The sequence below is a fragment of the Nicotiana sylvestris genome, chromosome 12 (genome assembly GCF_000393655.2).
Source record: "Nicotiana sylvestris chromosome 12, ASM39365v2, whole genome shotgun sequence".
Lineage (NCBI taxonomy): Eukaryota > Viridiplantae > Streptophyta > Magnoliopsida > Solanales > Solanaceae > Nicotiana > Nicotiana sylvestris.
In genome coordinates, this window is record NC_091068.1 from 163,215,019 (window position 1) to 163,222,509 (window position 7,491).

The following is a 7,491-nucleotide window of genomic DNA, read 5'->3' on the forward strand; positions in this document are numbered from 1 at the left end:
GGATGTGTGAGTTCTTTACCGGCCAACATTCAGTTCCATACAACATGGCAGGCCTAACCACTGCTCTATAAAACTTACCTTTTAGTAACGGTGGCACTTTCTTGTCACACAAGACTCCCGACGCTAACCTCCACTTCATCCACCCCACCCCTATACGGTGTGTGACATCCTCGTCAATCTCCCCGATCCCCTGAATAACCGATCCAAGGTACTTGAAACTACCTCTCTTGGGAATGACTTGAGAGTCAAGCCTCACTTCAACTCCCGCTTCCGTCGGCTCAACTCCAAATTTGCACTCGAGGTATTCCGTCTTCGTCCTACTCAACTTGAAACCTTTAGACTCAAGAGCATGTCTCCAAATCTCTAGCCTCTCGTTGATGCCGCCTCTTGTCTCGTCAATTAGAATAATGTCATCAGCAAATAGCATGCACCATGGAACCTCCCCTTGAATATGATGAGTCAGTGCATCCATCACCAGGGCAAATAGGAATGGGCTGAGTGCAGACCCTTGGTGCAACCCCGTAATAACTGGAATACATATCTACGCCACTATCACGTTGAAAAAAATTAATTATTACGTAATATGGGATTCACCTAGATCCTTCTTTTCTTCTGTAACTTAAACAAATTAATTCCAAGCAAAAGCAAGACATAATGATTTGTACATAAGTGTGGAAGTACAAGTGGCTCTTCAAAAAAACGACCTATTGTATTTGTACAAAACAAATTAAGAGCTGAAATAAATTAGATATGGTTGAATCAATGATTCTTTCCAGAAAGATGATCAAGCCCTCCTCCCCGACCCCTTCTTTTCTTTGTCGTCAGTCTTTCTTTCATTGATCATATAGCTAGTTCTGCATACTCTCCCATTGCCGCCTTCTACTCTAAACCTACAAATAACACAAGCCAGATTCTTGAAAACTCTCTTTCAAAAGTATTGTGCTCTTATTATCCCTTTGCCGGGAGAATCATGGATAATTGTAAATATGTTGATTGCAATGACACAGGTGCTGAGTATCTCAATGTACGAATTAGTTGTCCGATGTCTGAAATTCTCGACCACGCCTACAATGATGTTACTGATGTTGTCTTCCCACAAGATTTGCCTTGGAGTAGTTACTCAAACGGAAGTTTATTGGTGGTCCAATTAAGCCATTTCGATTGTGGTGGAATAGCAGTCAGTGTATGCCTATCACACAAGATTGCTGATGGATATAGTCTTTGTAAATTCCTTAATGATTGGGCTGCTACAGCTCAACATGAGTCGGATTTCAAACCATCTACTCAATTTGATGCACATTCTTTCTTCCCACTAATGGATGATCCTCCAGTTCTAAGCGATATTGTACGCGAACCTCAACGATGCGTATCTAGAATGTACCATTTCTCATCCTCTAGTTTGGACAGACTCAAGGATATTGTTTCAACAAATTCACAAGTGCAGAATCCAACTCGCGTTGAAGTTGCCACAGCACTGCTTCATAAATGTGGAGCTGGCAGTATCAACGACAATAAATTCAGGCGTGTTCCAACCATCTATATTGTCCCATTTAATGAGTTTTCTCCCACCATTGTCCCGGAACACCATTGGAAATGCTTGTTATTTCTTTGGATCAATAGCATCGACGGAAGATGTGATATGGTGTCCATCTCATTCAAATGAGTTGGTAGCCAATTTTATTGACTTGGTTTGGTTTGGTAGCCAACCTTGTTGAAATTGTGAAAAAGGTGTGTAAATTGTCAAATATTGTAGGCTTTAGAAAGTAAGGTTTTGGCTATAAAAGGAGAGCTTTAACTCTCATTTCTACACACCAACAAAGAGAAAAAAGAGAGAGCAAGGTATTCCATAAACTATAAGAAAATAGTTTGTGAAGAAAAATAGAGTGTGAGAGATATTGTAGTGAGGTGGAAAAAGCAAAAGAGTGTTTATTTCTTTTGAGGGTGTAGTGGTCTTAGGAGTATTTTTACTCGTTACTACACAGTGTAAAATTCCTCGCTATAGTAATATCAGTTGCTCTTCTTGGTCGTGGTTTTTTCCCTTATTCAGAAGGGTTTCCACGTAAAATCTTGGTGTCATTATTGCTGCATTTCTATTCGTGCTGATTTAACCATAACTTAGTGTTCTGCGTTTATCACTAATACCATGAATACTATTTTTACGGGGTTTATACCCAATAAGTGGTATCAGAGCCAAGGTTCTGTCTGAGTATGCTCTGTGGTTGCAGCACAGTCTGAACTTCCACATCAGAAAAGAATTACTTTGGTCTCCTAATAAATAGTATTTGTATTTGTGATAAACAATGGAAGTCAACACTAGTAGAATGGTTACCTTGAATGGCACAAATTATGCCATTTGGAAGGGCAAAATGGAAGATTTGCTCTATATCAAGAATTTTCATCAGCCTGTCTTCGCCACTGTAAAGCCTGATAATAAATCAGATGAAGAGTGAAATCTGTTACACAGGCAGGTTTACGGCTTTATTAGACAGTGGGTTGACGATAATGTTTTGAACCATATTTCTGGGGAGACACATGCTCGGACCCTGTGGGAGCACCTTGAAAGTTTGTATGCTCGGAAAACTGGAAACAACAAGATGTTTCTGATAAAGCAGATGTTGGGTTTAAAATACCACGATGGTTCCGCGATGACAGATCATCTGAATAATTTTCAGGGGATCATGAATCAGTTATCTGCTATGGGCATTAAATTTGATGAAGAAATTCAAGGCTTGTTTCTACTTGGTTCCCTACCAGATTCTTGGGAAATTCTTAGAACTTCATTATCAAATTCTGCTCCAGATGGTGTGATCTCTATGGATCTTGCCAAGAGCAGCCTTCTAAATGAAGAGATGAGAAGAAAATCTCAGGGTTCCTCCTCATCAGATGTCTTGGTGACTGACTCTAGGGGGAGAAGCAAGAATCGGGGTTCTCAAAATAGAGAACATAATAGAAGCAAATCCAGAAGCAGACTTAAAGATATTGAGTGTTATCATTGCGGGAAGAAAGGGCACACAAAGAAGTTCTGCCGGATTTTGAAAAAGGAGAATAGAGACAAGGAAGAACAAAAAGAAGATGGCAATCGTGTGGCCACCGTCACTACAGAAGATCTTGTTACAGTCCTTGATGCGGATCTGATAAATATTGCTTGTGATGAGTCAAGCTGGGTTGTGGTCAGTGGTGCCGCATCTCATGTGACATCAAGGAAGGAATTTTTCTCATCCTATACTCAGGGTGACTTTGGAACTCTGAGTATGGGTAATGAGATTGTATCTAGGGTGGCTGGTGTTGGAACGATTTGCTTGGAAACTAGTATTAGAACTAAACTAGTTTTAAACAATGTAAATCATGTACCTGATATTCGTTTGCACTTGATCTCTGTTGGTGTTTTGGATGATGAGGGATATGTCAGTACCAATGGTGCTAGAAAGTGGAAGCTCACTAAGGGCTCCATGATTGTGGCTCGTGGGGAAAAGCGTCGTGGTCTATACTGGACTACGGACTCTACCTGTGTTGATATGGTGAATGCCGTTGAGAGCCATAACTCTTCAACGTTATGGCATAAGAGGCTTAGCCACATTAGCGAGAAAGGACTAAATGTTCTGGCCAAGAAGAAATTGTTGTCAAATTTTGAAAGTGCAAAATTAGAAAAATGTGAGCACTGCTTGGCTGGAAAACAAAAAAGAGTTTCTTTCCAGTCTCATCCTCCTTCAAGAAAGACAGAGTTGCTTGAGTTGGTGCATTCAGATTTATGTGGTCCAATGAAGACAAGAACTTTGGGTGGTGCACTTTATTTTGCTACCTTTATTGATGATTGTTCAAGGAAACTTTGGGTCTACATCTTAAAGACTAAAGACCAAGTGTTGGGTGTCTTTAAGCAGTTTCAGGCTTCAGTTAAAAGAGAAACTGGAAAGAAGCTGAAGTGTATTCGTATTGATAATGGTGGTGAATATTGTGGACCGTTTGACGAATACTGCAAACAACAGGGTATCAGATACCAGAAGACTCCTCCTAAGACTCCTCAGCTTAATGGTTTAGCAGAAAAGATGAAGAGGAAATTGATAGAAAGAGTCAGATGTTTGCTTTCTGAAGCAAAGTTGCCGAATTCCTTTTGGGGTGAGGCTTTGTTGACCGCCGCACATGTTATTAATCTATCCCCTGTGGTTGCTTTGCAAAGTGATGTTCCAAACAAAATTTGGTATGGCAAGGATGTTTCCTATGACCACTTGAAAGTGTTTGGTTGCAAAGCTTTTGTACATGTGCCTAAAGATGAGAGGTCAAAATTAACTGCCAAGACAAGGCAGTGCATCTTCATTGGTTATGGCCTTGATGAGTTTGGTTACAGGCTATATGATCCAATTGAGAAGAAGGTTGTGAGAAGTCGTGATGTTATCTTCGTGGAGGATCAAACCATTGAAGATATTAACAAAGCAGAGAAGTTAAAATCTTCAAGTTCTGAAGGTTTAGTTAATCTTGATCAAGTTCCTCATACAAATGGGGATGACACTGGTGGGATCAATGATGATGGTGATGCCCAGAACCATATTCCAAATCAACATATTGATGGTGATGGGGATAACAATGCTAATGTTGATGAGGTAGATGCTCCTACTCACGAAGTTGTGGACGAGTTAGATATTCCACTCAGGAGGTCTTCTAGACCTCGTACTCCTTCCTCCCGTTATTCAGCCAATGAATATGTATTACTCACTGATGGGGGAGAACCTGAATGTTATGCGGAGGCCATAGAAGATGAGCACAAGGATCAATAGATTGAAGCCATGCAAGATGAGATGAAATCTCTGCATGAGAACCATACTTATGATTTGGTGAAATTGCCTAAGGGCATGAGAGCTTTGAAGAATAAGTGGGTGTTCAAAGTTAAAGTTGAAGAACATAGTTTGAAGCCCAGATACAAAGCTAGATTGGTTGTCAAGGGATTTGGTCAAAGGAAAGGTATTGACTTTGACGAAATATTTTCTCCTGTCGTAAAAATGTCCTCCATTCGGACAGTTCTTGGTTTGACTGCCAGTCTTGATTTGGAGATTGAGCAAATGGATGTGAAGACTGCTTTTCTTCACGGTGACTTAGAAGAGGAGATTTATATGGAACAACCTGAAGGCTTCAAGGCAAAAGGTAAAGAAAATCTTGTATGCAAACTTAAGAAGAGTCTATATGGATTGAAGTAAGCTCCCAGACAGTGGTACAAGAAGTTTGAGTCTGTTATGGGGGAGCAAGGCTACAAGAAGACTTCTTCAGATCACTGTGTGTTTGTACAAAGATTTTCTGATGACGATTTTATCATCCTCTTGCTATATGTGGATGATATGTTGATTGTGGGCAGGAATTCTTCTAAGATTGACGAGTTGAAGAAACAGTTGAATAAGTCTTTTGCAATGAAAGACTTGGGTCATGCTAAGCAGATTTTGGGCATGAGAATTACTCGTTCGAGAAACGAAAGGAAGCTTTACTTGTCACAGGAGAAGTACATAGAACGTGTACTGGAGCGCTTCAATATGAAAAGTGCTAAGTTGGTTCGCACACCTCTTCCTGGTCATCTGAAGTTGAGCAAGAAGATGTGTCCAACAACAACGGAGGAAAAAGAGAGAATGGCCAAGATTCCTTATTCCTTTGCCGTTGGAAGTTTGATGTATGCAATGGTATGCACTCGACCAGATATTGCTCATGCAGTCGGTGTTGTTAGCAGATTTCTCGAAAATCCAGGAAAAGAGCATTGGGAAGCTGTAAAGTGGATACTCAGGTATCTAAGAGGAAGCTCACGTGAATGCTTATGTTTTGGAGGATCAAATCCAATTTTGAAGGGCTATACAGATTCTGATATGGCAGGTGACCTTGATAACAGAAAATCCACTACTGGATATTTGTTTACTTTTTCAGGGGGAGCTATATCATGGCAGTCGAAGTTGCAGAAGTGTGTCGCACTATCTACAACTGAAGCGGAGTATATTGCGGTTACTGAAGCTGGCAAAGAGATGATATGGCTCAAGAGATTACTTCAATAACTTGGATTGCGACAGATGAAGTATGTTGTCTATTGCGACAGTCAGAGTGCAATAGACCTGAGCAAAAACTCCATGTACCATGCGAGAACAAAACACATTGACGTCAGATATCATTGGATTCGTGAGCAAGTGGAGAACGAATCACTTCAAGTCAAAAAGATTCACACGAGTGAAAATCCTGCAGATATGTTGACCAAGGTGGTACCAAGAGACAAGTTCGAGCTATGCAAAGAACTTGTCGGCATGCACTCAAACTAGAAGATAGTGCTACCTCCTCAAGATGAATGAGACTGGAGGGTGGTTTGGTTTGGTAGCCAACCTTGTTGAATTTGTATAATTTGGTAGCCAATTTTATTGACTTGGTTTGGTTTGGTAGCCAACCTTGTTGAAATTGTGAAAAGGGTGTGTAAATTGTCAAATATTGTAGGCTTTAGAGAGTGAGGTTTTGGCTATAAAAGGAGAGCTTTAACTCTCATTTCTACACACCAACAAAGAGAGAAAAGAGAGAGCAAGGTATTCCATAAACTATAAGAAAATAGTTTGTGAAGAAAAATAGAGTGTGAGAGATATTGTAGTGAGGTGGAAAAAGCAAAAGAGTGTTTATTTCTTTTGAGGGTGTAGTGGTCTTAGGAGTATTTTTTACTCGTTACTACACAGTGTAAAATTCCTCGCTATAGTGATATCAGTTGCTCTTCTTGGCCGTGGTTTTTTCCCTTATTCAGAAGGGTTTCCACGTAAAATCTTGGTGTCATTATTGCTGCATTTCTATTCTTGCTGATTTAACCATAACTTAGTGTTCTGCGTTTATCACTAATACCATGAATACTATTTTTACGGGGTTTATTCCCAACAAGATGAGATACAATGGCCCCACTTCGTTGCTCAACTACGAAACGCTAAACAATATCTTCAAGACAAGTCGAAGGATCCAAATCAGCTAGCCTCACATGTATTTGAAAATGTCAAAGAGCGTGCAAACAAATCAGAGAAGAGTAAATTTGATTTTTATATGTGCAGCAGCTTGTGCAATTTAGGAGTATATAAGATTGATTTTGGATGGGGTGAGCCCATAAGAGTGACACTTGCAAGAAATCCGATGAAGAACAACTTCATTTTCTTGGATTCCCCGAGGGGAGAAGGGATAAATGTGCTAATAACTTTGAGAGAAGCTGATATGTTAATATTTGAGAGTAATAAAGAGCTCCTAGAGTTTGCTTCTCCAGTAGTTTAATTAGTAACTCAATAAGTTTAGTGCCATATTTCTATGTGTGATCTTCATTCATTAAGTGTTCTTTTTTTTTTTTTTTTAAATTGTATTTTGGAAAGTTGTGCAATTGTTCAAGTTATCGTTTCAATTCATTTGTGGTTATCGACTTTTTTCTTTTGCGTCCGGTTTATCCTGAAAGAAGCAATAACAATATTGGACCTTATTTGGTTTAGTGTAACGAGATAAAATTAGACTCACAGCCCC

The 7,491-nt window shown here is 39.8% G+C and overlaps 1 pseudogene; it reads left to right on the forward strand.

Moving 5' to 3' along the window:
• The first annotated feature begins 750 nt into the window (after positions 1–750).
• LOC138884396 (acylsugar acyltransferase 3-like) lies at positions 751–7,251 on the forward strand (annotated as a pseudogene).
• The last annotated feature ends 240 nt before the right edge of the window (positions 7,252–7,491 follow it).